The 12,652-nt window shown below is 46.7% G+C and overlaps 1 long non-coding RNA gene across 1 annotated transcript; it reads right to left on the bottom strand.

The window, feature by feature from the left end:
• Positions 1 to 890: 890 nt before the first annotated feature.
• On the bottom strand, positions 891 to 9,955 carry LOC123387240. The gene is made up of 3 exons (XR_006601575.1): positions 9,772 to 9,955; positions 1,629 to 1,704; positions 891 to 1,528 (listed from the first exon to the last, which is right to left on the bottom strand). It is a non-coding gene; the product is annotated as an uncharacterized LOC123387240 (long non-coding RNA).
• Between the last annotated feature and the right edge of the window lie 2,697 nt (positions 9,956 to 12,652).

The raw sequence follows: 12,652 nt of genomic DNA, 5'->3' as shown, positions 1-12,652 counted from the left end.
TATCAGCAAAGAAATAGAAGATATAAAAAAGAACCAAATGGGAATTTTGGAACTCAAAAATAACTGAAATTTTAAAAAAGAAACCTCGGTGGATGGGCTCAAATTAGAATGGAGAGAACAGAGGAAAGAGTTAATAAACTCCAAGACAGAAAAATGACATGGTCTGAACAGTGAGGGGAAAAAAATGTGCAGAATCTTAGGGACAGGTGGGTCTATAACAAAAGATCTAATATTTAGGTCACTGAAGGCCCAGTAGAGGAGAGAGAGGGTAGAGCTTAAAAAGGAGTCAAAATAATAGCAGGAAGTTCCCCAAATTTGGCAGAAGACAGAAACCTACAGATTCAAGAAAATGAGTGATCCCAAATGAAGTAAGTTAAAAAAAATCCATACCAAGATACGTCATAGTCCAACTACTGAAAAACAAAGATAAAAAAAAAGTCTTGAAGGCAGTGAAAGAGAAAAGACATCTAATCTGTAAGAGGAAAACAATTCAAATGATGTGTATTTCATTAAAAGTCTATATAGAGAGGCACCTGGGTGGCTCAGTGGGTTAAAGCCTCTGCCTTCAGCTCAGGTCATGATCTCAGGGTCCTGGGATCGAGCCCCACATCGGGCTCTCTGCTCAGCAGGGAGCCTGCTTCACCACCCCCCCTGCCTACTTGTGATCTCTCTCTCTCTCTCTCTGTCAAATAAATAAATAAAATATATTTTTTTAAAGTCTATATAGAGAGATACACTTAGGGATGCCTGGGTGGCGTCAGTTAAGAGTCTGACTAGTTGATTTCAGCTCAGGTCATGATCTCAGGATTATGAGATTGAGCCCATGTTGGGCTCCTCACTGGGCATGGAGTCTGCATGACAGTCTCTCTCTCCCTCTTCCCCTCCCCTCAGCCCCCACTGGCAAGTGCTCTCTCTCTCTTCTTCTCTCTCTCTCTCTTTCTGAGAGAGAGAGAGAGATACAATAAAAAACACTACAGATAAATGTTCAAGCAACCCTTGGGAAGGCAGGCAAAAGAAAACAGAAATGAAAAACAGAGGGAACAAGTAGTAAACTGAAAACGAAATTGCAGATTTAAGCTCTAACATAGCAATAATGACATTAAATGTTAATAGCTTCACATACGGTATGATTCTATTTATACAACATTCTTGAAATGCTGGAAGTATAGAGACAGAGAATGTACTAACAGTTGCCAGGAGTCAGGGATGGTGGTGCGGGGGTGGGCAGGGAAGGGCTAGGACAAGAGTGCCTACAGGTACAGAAATGCAAACTGTGTTTTGTATGGTGCGGGGGTGAAGAGTTAGGACAAGAGTGATCTTTGTCATGACAGTAGTTCTATGTCTTGATTGAGGTGGTGGTTTCAGAAAGCCACATGTGTGACACGCTCACATGGAACTATATCCACATGTCCACAATCTCAGTCGCCCGTTTGCTGTTGCTCTGGGGTAAGGCAAGGTGCAACCATAGGGGAAAATGGGTGAACGGTGCATGGACCTCCCTGTACAGCCTTTGCAACTTCCTGGAGACCTATAATTTCACGATTAAAAAAAAATTAAAGATTATAAGTTACACGTATTTTAAAAGGTCAATACATTTGTAAATGAAGGAGAAATTATCTGTCTCTCACCATGTCGATACTTGGGTATGCCTTCCCAGAAGATGTGATGGCATCAGATATCGAACTATGATCAAGAAGTCAGGATCTGAGAAATAATATCAGAGCCATTTCCATTTAAAGAAAGACAGGAAAATGAGAGGGGAGGTCACAGTCACTAGTGTGGAGTACACATTAAAATGATGCAAACATGCTTTGCGTCTCTGAAAAATGAGTTCATTTCTAGGCTTCAATAACTATCCTTGGTTTCTCACCTCTTCCAGGGGGACAAGTGAAGGACAGGGAAATCAAGGGCAGTCCGATGGGAGGGACACCTGCACAGTGTAAATCACTTAGCTTCTGCAGTCCACCCATGAGAAGTCAGTAACACTATTCCAACACATCAGAAAAGCACAGAATATTTCTGAGACTCCATGCAACATCCCACACCACTGGAAAGGACACCTAGCTCTCCTGGGGGCACTGCTCCCCTGAAGTTCCTTCCAGCATCTTCCTTCATGTGCCCATAGGTGCCTCTTCTCCTCACGGCTCATTCCACGCCACTGTCCTTTGAGGGTCACATAAGACTACGTGGCTGGGACTCCGTCTGGCCATGGTCCTCTCTCCTTTTGTCTTAGGTTCAGCAGGGGACCTAGCAGCTCTCCTCCCCTCTTTTCCTGCCCTATTTCTTTGTAATTCCCACATTTGCACAGATGGACCTTCCAGCCAGCTCTGTTCTCTGTCCTTCTCAGTGCCAGTCATCTCTTCCTTACCCCAATCACCCATTCCCACGGCCCAACCCAGATCTAGTCATTTGTCTAAGTACACCCATTGCTCAATAAATGGAGAGTATTTCCTTTTCCAACCAGTAACTCCCATCTTCCCAGGTCAGTTTTTTCATCCAAGGGTGGAGGGCCCTACTAGGACCTTCAGCAGAGCAATTTTGAGCCATGAACTAAATGTACACACAGCTCAGTGAGTGGATTCTAAACATTGTGTGGCCTGTTAAAGAGCAAAGAAACTTGAGTTAATATAATAGGTCATTTGTGTAATTTCTCAACACAAGCAAACAAGACTTACTTTACAAGGCTACATGCATGCATATTGGAGGAACTGCTTCAAACAGACTATGGTGTTGGCCCATGACAAAGGCAGGGGAGAGGAAAGGGTGCAGATAGCAGGGTTGAAGGGCAACAGAGAAAGAAAATAAAAGTGAAAAGAGATAACAAGTGGAGGGGTCTTACCTGGCCAAAAAGAGTGTGCTGTGCTAAAGAACAGTGAGCATCGGGCGCCTGGTGGCTCAGTGGGTTAAGCCGCTGCCTTCAGCTCAGGTCATGATCTCAGGGTCCTGGGCTGGAGTCCCGCATCCGGGCTCTCTGCTCAGCAGGGAGCCTGCTTCCCTTCCTCTCTCTCTGCCTGCTTCTCTGCCTACTTGTGATCTCTCTTTGTCAAATAAATAAATAAAATCTTTAAAAAAAAAGAACAGTGAGCATCTTACGTCTGAGATCCTTCAGAACGTTAGAAGTCAGACCTAAGAGTCTGGGCAGACCCACGGCTCATTCGGCCTCATGCAATACCTCTCCCTTGGTTGGGGCCGGCAACAGGAGGATTGACTGATTAGCCCTGGAAGAGGTGGTGGCAGGCCCTGCAGGGTGGCTGAGGGGAGCGGAGACAGAAGGGATCAGGCTGAGGGTCTGCAGTGGGAGAAGGAGACAGAGGGCAGTGTTCTGGGCTGAAGGGAGGTGCAGGTACACAGACGTTAAACCTGGAAGCCCCTTCTGATGGAAGAAGGCCTTGGCACCTCTCCAAGGGAGGAGTCCCTCTGGACAGCAGAGGGAGGCGGAGCCTGCAGGAATCTACCATTCCACAGTGGACAGTGGCCAGAGACATCCCCACTCCAAGCTGGAGGTTCTGAGTATGGGGGTAGGGGGTCCCATGGGGTAAGGAAATACACTGGAGGTCATGGTGTCCAGGTGCTAGATCAAAGCTGGAGAAGTTCCAAGGCCAGACTGAAGGCACTGGGGCAGCTGGAGGGGGAAGCCCCATCCAGACAGGACTGCCCAGGGGTACCCATGTGTAACTCCAAGGGGGCTGGGTACCTGATGCAGGGGTGACAGGGGGTTTGTGTGCTGGTGTCACATAGGCATGCAAGCTTCCCGTCTTCCCTGGAGGCAGCTGGAGGCACGTGGATTTCCTCTGGGGGCTGGGAGGCTGGGGCACGTGTTTCTGCATAGCTTTTTCCCCTGCATAGCGGCTGCCCCTATTGTGGACGGGACCCTTTCTGTTCCTCTGCAAGCCCAGTTACATGGGGCTGGCTTGCCTTCCTGGCTCCCCTCCTGTGGGGTGGACAGAGGCTGGAGGAGAAAGAAGAGGAGCAGGGAGGGGTGTGTGGCAAGCCTGGGGAGGGACCAGGGGCGTCAGGAGAGGGCCAACCACACAAACAAGTATCAGATAGAGTTAGGGCTAGGGGAGTATGTAGTATTTCTTTGAGGTAAGTTGTTCTTTCCTACCCTTACGAACCCCCTGCCCCCACCCCAGTGTAGAAAACAAGAACCTGAGAGGATTAATGGCCAGGCTCCAGAGGGACCTGGGTGGGTAGAAGGAAGAAAAAGAGGAGACGAACTCCAAATCCTCCCTACCCCCACCCCAGCCTCGCAACAGTCAGGAACATAATGGAAATGGGCAGAATAAGGGGTTCTCCTTGGAAAGGGAGAAAGTACCCTTCCACTTTCTCAACACCCACCGCTCCCTGACCAGGCTCCCCCACCCCCGAGCCTTCCTCAGCAAGTCAGTAAGTGATAAGCAGAAGTGTGCCAAGGTCAGGGCCATAGTTCAGAATGCACCCCTGCAGGTAGAGACCAGCCTGAAAGAGCTTTGGCCCAGAGGGATGAAGAAAAGGAGGGGTCATAGCAGCAACTTAGGGGAAAGGCAAACCTCTTAAAACTAGGGGAATGCTGTGGGCAGGGAGAGAATCAGGGGGCTTCAGCTATGTTTAGGAGTCCACGCTGGAGTCCTTAGCAAGCAAGTGTTGAAGGAAGAGTCCAGAATGGAGCCTGGGTAGAGATGGACCCACAGACACTCCAAGAACAAGGGGAAGACAATGAACCTGGGAAGGACAGCCAGTTCTGTGTGAGTCAGTTAACTTTCTTCCACATTTCCCAGGGAAGCTGATTGCATTCAAGACCTCAGTTCTTCCCTCTCCCTGTAGCCCCACCCCAGGTGACCCACTCAGGCTCCAGGATCAAGGGACACAGGCAATATGATCAGAGGTTTCAGATGGGTTCTTTCAGTCTGGGCAGAGCCTCTGTGATTGCCCTGAGAACATGCTGAGGGAGGGTAAGAGAATGAGCACAAGAGCTAAGACACCGCACTGGTTATGGGTCAGCCCTGAGCCCATGGACCTGCAGATGTGTGTGAGCCCAGGAGAGGTGGATTCAGTCCCACTGAATCTTGGGTGACATAGCCTGGGATCTGGGGCTGAGTACACTCTCCAGCCAATTCTCATGCACACTAACCACTGGGAAGAACTAGGCTACCTGAACGGCAGGGCCTGCCGGACCCCAGCTGGGAGCAGAGCAGAGGTGAGCAGAACCTGGTTGGTTTGTAAGCTAGGAGACATTTGCTGTGTGCTACGCAGGAGGAGCTGTGTTGTTCTTGTCCCACATCATTATTTTGCAATAGATGACTGACACACTTTGCCCCACTCCTACCTTCCTCAGAATAAATTCCAAGGGCTACAGTAAGGAAAAGTCAGAGGACAAAGAAACAGGGTGTTCTATACTGTTCCCTTCTCCCCAGGACACATTCTGAGGGACCAGCCAGCAGGACAAACTGGAGGGAAGAGGACAGCTGTGGTCACCTCCACCCCCCAGTAGAGCAGGAAGGACATGAAGGCAGTCATGAGAGGGGTGCAGACACAGGGCCCAGCAGAGGGAGCAATCGGCTGTCCTCTAGGCAGCGGAGATGTGCTGGGATTCATCATGCACACCTGAAGACGTGAGACTGGGATGTAGAACAGAATTAGACTATGAACAGGAGCCAGGTGAGAATGCAGGTGTTTAAATAGACGTGTCCATGGACACCAGAGGCAATAAAGCCTGGCGATGAGAGCAGAGGGGCCCAGCAGGAAATGGACCAGATAAACCCGCACCATGCTTTGTACCTGTAGGCCTCAGTGCCCACGTGGCCTGGATTCAGCCCTACTGCACAGAGGATGGAGAAGCTTGGACCACCCAAGAAAAATTCTCCCTCTCAAGTAAAATTGGGGCAGATAGAAATGATGCCTGGTGATGGGGGGTGGGGAATAGAAGTTCTCACTATTGAATAAGAAGATTCGAGTTCATTGAGAAATGCGGGAAAACCCAAAACAAAAGCCATTTGTGGGTTGAAAAAAGTGCTTGTGTATCGGAAAATAGATATTCTTAAAATGTCCATACTACGTACCACAATCTGCAAATTTAATGCAAGCCCTAGAAAAATTCCAATGGCATTTTTCAGAGAATAAAAAATCCTAAATTTTCATGGAAACACAAAAAAGCCAAATAGACAAAGCAAATTTGAGAAAGAACAAAGCTGGAGGCATCACACTCCCTGATTTCAAACTGTATTATCAAGCTACATTAATAAAAATAGTACAGTATTGGAATAAAAGCAGACACATAGATCCATGGAATAGAGAGCCTAGGAATAAGCCCATGCACTGATAGTCAATTAATTTACAACAAAGGGGTCAAGAACATACAATGGGGGTAAGGACAGTCTCTTCAATAAATAGTACTGGGAAAACAGGACAGCCACATACAAAAGAATGAAACTAAACCACTATCTTACGTCACACACAAAAATTAACTCCAAGTAGATAATAGACTTAACTACCCAATGATCCAGCAATTCCACTTCTGGGGGTTTATCCAAGGGAAACAAAGAAATTGACTCAAAATGACATCTGTACTCCCATGTTCACTGCCATGTTGTTTACAATAGTCAAGATATGGAAGAAGCCACTGATGGATGAATGGATAAAGATGTGGCATGTGTATACACACACACACACACACACACACACACACACACAGGAACCTTATTCAGCCATAAAAAAGAATAAAATCTTAAAAAAAAAAAAAAGAATAAAATCTTGCCATATGCAATAACATGGATAGATTTTGAGGTCATGACACTAAGTGAAAAAAGCCTGAGAAAGAAAAAATACTGTATGATCTCACTTCTGTGCAGAATCTAAAAACCACACCAAACAAAGCCAAGCTCACAGAAACAGGGAACAGACTGGTGGATGCCAGAGGCAGAGTGGGGGTGGGGTTGTAAAATGGAGGAAGGGGGCCAAAAGGTACACATTTCCAGTTATAAAATTAGTAAGTCTTAGGGATGAACTATAAAGCATGGTGACGATAGTTATAGCCACTGCAATTCAAAACAAAAAACGTCACAGAGGTGGGATAGGAAAGGAGAGGTCAACAGCTTCTAAAAAGGTGTTGAAGTAAATGCAACTGAAAGGAATGGGCTGCGCAGCAGGTTGAAAGTATATATTTGCTAGTGCCCTCTCCCCATCCCCACTTAGACAAGGATAAAGGGTCTCAGAAAGGCATCCGTCTGCAAGAACAAGGATCACAAGAGAGGAGACAGGAACGAGGGGTGGGAATGAGAAAGCAGGAGGCCACGCAGTCTCTGAACCCCAAGCGGCGGAGGAAGACAAGGAGCTGAGTCCTAAGCCACAAGGCCACTGGAGAGCCTCAGAGAGGATCTCAAGTTTCTGGCATCGGGTGAAGTTGGAGGTGGTGTGGAAGTGGAATAAGGTAGGGGCTAAAGCAGAAGATCAGTTATGTCTTCGAAGACTCTCTCTGGCAGGTAGTTGGAACAGAGATACCTCTCTCTCCCCAAGCAGAGGAGACTGGATTTTCTTCTCTGCACTGAAAAGGAAGCAGAGTTGGGTAGTAAACAGATGTTTGCATTCTTCCCAGACTCCAACTCTCACCTTCTTTCAGTTCCCTGCATGCTACCCTTTCCCCTTGGGGCAGGAGAATGGAAGAGCCTTCTCTGGAAACCATGCCCAGGCCAAAAGGAAAAATCCAAAGGTAGTAATGCTAGTTGTCCCTCAAAGACAAGGTCCAGCCATCACCCGAAGCCTACTCACAGTCTCAGGACTTCTGGCCCACTCTCTGGTGCCCACTCCTAACTATAAGCCAGCAACCAAGTTTCGTTAGGCTTCAGAGAAAAGCCAGTCACACACAAGATATTATTTATTATGTATTATAATGTCAGATATCTCTGCTACCTCAAAGACTAAGAACTAAAGCATGAGAGTCAGACATCAAAGACAACGTAGAGGGGGAAAAGAAACTCAGAAAAGTAATCTCCTCAGAGAGGTAAGACTGTTTTCTTAAAATATAAACAGGATGCTATTTAAAAAACAAAACAAAACAAAACTCTCAGAGCAAGAAGCTTGCAAATTAAATAGGCTAGCTAAAATGAAAAGCAGAAGGGCTGGAAGATAAAGTGAGAGAAGTCTCCCCAAAAAACTGAGCAAAATTATAAAAGTGCAGAATGGGAGAGAAAGTAAGGAAATGAAAGGGTCACTGGAGATCTAACATCTGAATGACAGGGATTCTAGATACAGAATAGAAACTGGAAGAGAGTTTATCAAAGACACGAATCAAGAAAATTTCCCAGAACCTGAAGGATAGTTTTCTAGAGGGCCTGGGACCCACCAAGGATCCAGCAAATAGATGAAAACAGACCTACACCAAGTAACGATCGGGGAATTTCAGGATGTTGGGGACAAAGAAAACCCTACAGTCCCCAGAGAAAACAAATACAAAGGTTTTGGAACTAGAACGGCTTCATGCTCCAATATAGGTCCTGAAGCCTGGAAGGAAAGAGAGCAGGGCTTTCAAAATTCTAATGGGAAGTTTTTTTCTAGCTTAGAGTTTTAAACCTAGGCAAAATGTAGATGGTGGGGATGTAGTCACTATACTCCAAGACACACAAGAGGTCAAAGTTTATCTCCAAGGCCGCCTTTCTCAGAAAGTGGCTGGAGGATGGGCCACAGCAAAATCAGGGAGTCAACTGTGAGAGACGACCAGGAAAACAGAGAGGTCCAGGTAGGACAGCTGGGAGCCAGGCCAGTCTAGAAGATTCCTGGAGCAAATGCTTCAGGAAGGTGAGATCGATCGGGAGAAGCCCTGACGTGGGAGAACACATTGAGGAGATGAGGGGGGCAGGGCAGGACAGGCAGAAACAGCTACCCCTAGCCAGCCTAGAACTGAAAATCCAAGTGCTAGCTTGTTCTGAGGAAATACAGACATAGGTATCAAAATAATTAGCTAAAAGAGTTGCAAGGAATTGTCCCTAGGAAAGAGGGAATGATGGGGAAGATTCCTTTCCACATAAACTCCGTAAGACTATTTGCTTCTAAGTTAAATGTATGAAATGGACTATCAGGAAGAGTCAAACAGAAGAGGAGGCTCTCATTTTTCACCATCAGACTGGGCAAGGTTTATAAGGTTGATTTAAAGTACTATCTTTAGGAGATAGTACTGAGTGTTCCTGGTGGGAGCAAAAGGGACATGATCTTTTTACAGGGCAATTTAGTATGTGACAACTCCCTGCCCCACCCGGGCAAGCTGCTTCTCTCCCTTAGCCGTGCATCATGGGTTGGGAAGAGGAAGCTGTGTGTATCGGGGAGCCTCCCCTACAATGGCACTCCAGGGTGTGGGCGGGGCAAAGATCTGGGGGCTGGCGTCTGCCCCCTGGCAGACAGAAAGGCGGTAGCGCTCTGGGATAGGAGAGTCTTGGGCTCCAGACCATTCTCCTCCCTGATGCAGTAGCCACCATGGGCTCTAACTGTGAGCAAGTCTGAAACACGGAGCGGGAGGGGGCGGTTAGGTAGGAGAGCAGTTGGGGAGGGTGAGGAAGAGCTTTGTTTAAAGACTGAGGAGGAGGGTTGTTTACATGACAGAGATACAGAGCCAATTAGAGGGGCAGAGCAGGAGGGTGTTGGAAGAGAAGGGACTGATGGGAGTGCCCTGGATGCTGAGGAAGGGAGGGAGGATTCACAAGATTAGCCTTGCGCGGGACAAGACAAAGCGGGAAAGGACTCACTTTCACCAGAAAAAAAGCTGCTCTCTCTCTCCCCTGCAGAAGTCCCAGAACCCACACACACCTGGTTTATTTAGTGCTGAAGCGCTCCCCGAGGAGAAGCCTGCGGTCTTGGGAGTGCAGTCATCCCAGGCCGGGCAGCACACCAACCTCCTCACAGAGCAGCTAGAAGCAAAGCCACCCCTGCCTGCTGCTTGTGGTTTTCCAGCCACCAGGGTGTTGGCCCTGCACCTGGTGCCCTTACAGAAGGCAAGTGTGCCACAGCTTGTCACGTGAGCAGCGCAGTCAGGCCACCTGATTTGACTCTAAGGGAAATGATAGGCTCAGTCACTGTGGAATGGTGCCTGCACAGGGCTCAGTCACAAGCAAGAAGCTGGTTGGACTGATCCACTAAACTGTTTATCCCAGAGATAAGGAGCAGACAGGATTGAACTGGATGCTGACAAGGAGGGGGTCTGGAGGGTGCAATTGACCTAGTTATCAGAGGTCAAGGAAAGATGACTGAACTGTGGATTTTGAGCCGGGCCTCAAGAGAGAGTGAAAATCAGCCGTGCTGGGTGGGGAGTAGGGGTCCTGTGCACAGAGGGAGGCCCAGCTGCCAAGGCCCCAGGGCAGGAGCAGACCCCTTCCAGGAGCCCACAGGGTCAGTGTGGCTGGCACCCAAGGCAAGGGAGCTGGAGGCGGCTGGCCAGGCTGGTGGCCCCACCTTCCAGGGACATGTGTGCCCAGATAAGGGAGCCATGGTGAAGTTGGGGTTAGGAGCAGAGATGAATGCAGGTTTGAATTTCAGAGCAACATACCTGGGAGCCAGGTGGATGTTGGCATGGCCGGGAGGGCACTGTACAGTGTCCCTTGGGTTAAGGGGGGACAGGAGCGTGTAGGAAAAATGCACCATGAGAGTGGTCTACGTGAGAACACAGTTAAGACCCTCAGAGGTTATTCCAATCCTCATAGCTCCCTGTTTTGAGTGTACCTGATTTGTGGCTTTCCCAGAAGTGTTAAAAATCTTTCACTATGATTGCAGATTTGCCAGCTTCTCTGTGTTTTTGTGGCTTTTGGATTTAACACGTTTGGAGGCCAATTTGTTTAGCACTTACCAGGTGTCAAGCACTGTCCAAATACAAACTCATTCAATCAATTCTAACAATAGGAGACTGGCGCAGAAAATTATACAATAAGGGCTTTGAGAAAGCGAATGAAAGTTTATTGATTAACAAGGAAAATTGTTCATGATATATTATGAAATAAAAAAGGTAAGTTATAGTGCAGTTTATACAAGTTGATCCCTTTTCTGGTGAATGATAGAAACATCTCTGTGCATAGGAAAATGGTCTGGAAGTTTGCATACCAAACTGATGACATAGATTATATTTGGGAGGTAGAATTACAGGTAATCATAACTTCCTTATTTCTGCTTTTATGCCTCTTCCGTTTCTCGATAACAAGGATCTATTAGTTTGGTAATTAAAAAATAAAATAAATCATTTGATGGGGCTCCTGCTATTCAAATTATAAACCTGAGAAACTGCATATAAATGGACTGAACATTCTCTCTAATGAAGAATAATGTGTTTAAACTAAAGACACCAAGAACTGGACTCAGGGCTTTACGGGGAAGAATTAGAATCACCCAGGTAAGGATGGAGGAGAAATCCATGGAGTAGAGATGGTCCCTTCACCCCAGGGGTCCTCAGACTTTGGTTAGCCTGGAGAGCTTGTTACAATGCAGAGTGCCGAGACTGGGCCCCAGAATTTCTGATTCTGTGGGTATGGGGTGGGGTGGAGAGTTTTTATTTCTAGTAAGTTCCCTACTGCTTGTTTGAGAATCAGCTACACTTGGGAGCCCCAGCCCCAGCTGGAAGTTAATACAAAAATAATATGTTCATATGATGTGGCTACTATACAGCTATTATTTCCAAGTTGGAAAGAGCCTGGCTTGTAAAACCATTTAGGCCCAGAGCTTTTGAGCACTGTTATTCAGACTTGATTTGTCATGCTATGGTCTACTCAAAGGCTTTTAGTTTTTGAGTCCAGTTTTGGCTAGTTGCATTTTTCTTTACAGTCTTCCATTACTCAGAGATCTGGAAATCTCTTAGCATTGTATTGAGCATAACAGACCCACAAATATTTACATATCCTACTGCCCCATTAGTTTGGGGTCACAGTTCTCCTGTATCTCAGCACTATCTGCCCGTCCCACCCCAGAATAGCTGCAACCAAAGATCCCTCCAGGCCAGATGACTGTGCTCAGAGGTCACTTGGCCAACCATATTGGGAGTCTGGCTTGCATGTCCTATGACCTAATACAGAGGAACATTGAGCCTCTGGCCAGTATGGACATTTATGCCAGTCAGTCCTTCTTTGGAAGACTCAGGATGAAAGGTACTGGTCTGGCATAGATATATATTTTTTTAATTAAAAGGTTTATTTGCTGGAGTTTAACAAGTTTGCATGTATTTAGGTTTACATGTATAATACAGAGTATATAAATGTAGTAGGTTACAAGCAAAGAATCCAGAATGGTTTTGGGGAAATCTACTAGCTTGTTCTTAATTTTTTCCCAAAAATGTTTAATTATAGTAAAATAAATATAACATAAAACTGATCATCTTAATCATTTTAAGTGTATGCTTCAGCAGCATTCACTGTGTTGGGCACTCATCACCAACATCCATCTCTAGAATGTCTTCACTTCCCAAACAAATTCTGTCCCTGTTAAACACTAACTCCTCATTCCGCTCCCCCAGTCTCGGGCACCCACCGTTCTACTCTCTATCTCTGTGAATTTGACTTCGGTACCTCACGTAAATGGAATCCTACAGTATGTGTCCTTTCATGACTGGCGTATCTCACTGAACACTATGTCCTCAGGGTTCATCCATGTTGTAACATGTGACAGACTTGCCTCCCTTCTTAAGGCTGACTAATATTCCATTGTTTGTAGA

Source organism: Mustela putorius, unplaced genomic scaffold (genome assembly GCF_011764305.1).
Source record: "Mustela putorius furo isolate JIRA1106 unplaced genomic scaffold, ASM1176430v1.1 tig00003850_pilon_pilon_pilon, whole genome shotgun sequence".
Lineage (NCBI taxonomy): Eukaryota > Metazoa > Chordata > Mammalia > Carnivora > Mustelidae > Mustela > Mustela putorius.
The sequence above is the reverse complement of the archived record's forward strand: the minus strand, read 5'-3'. Positions and strand labels throughout refer to the sequence as shown.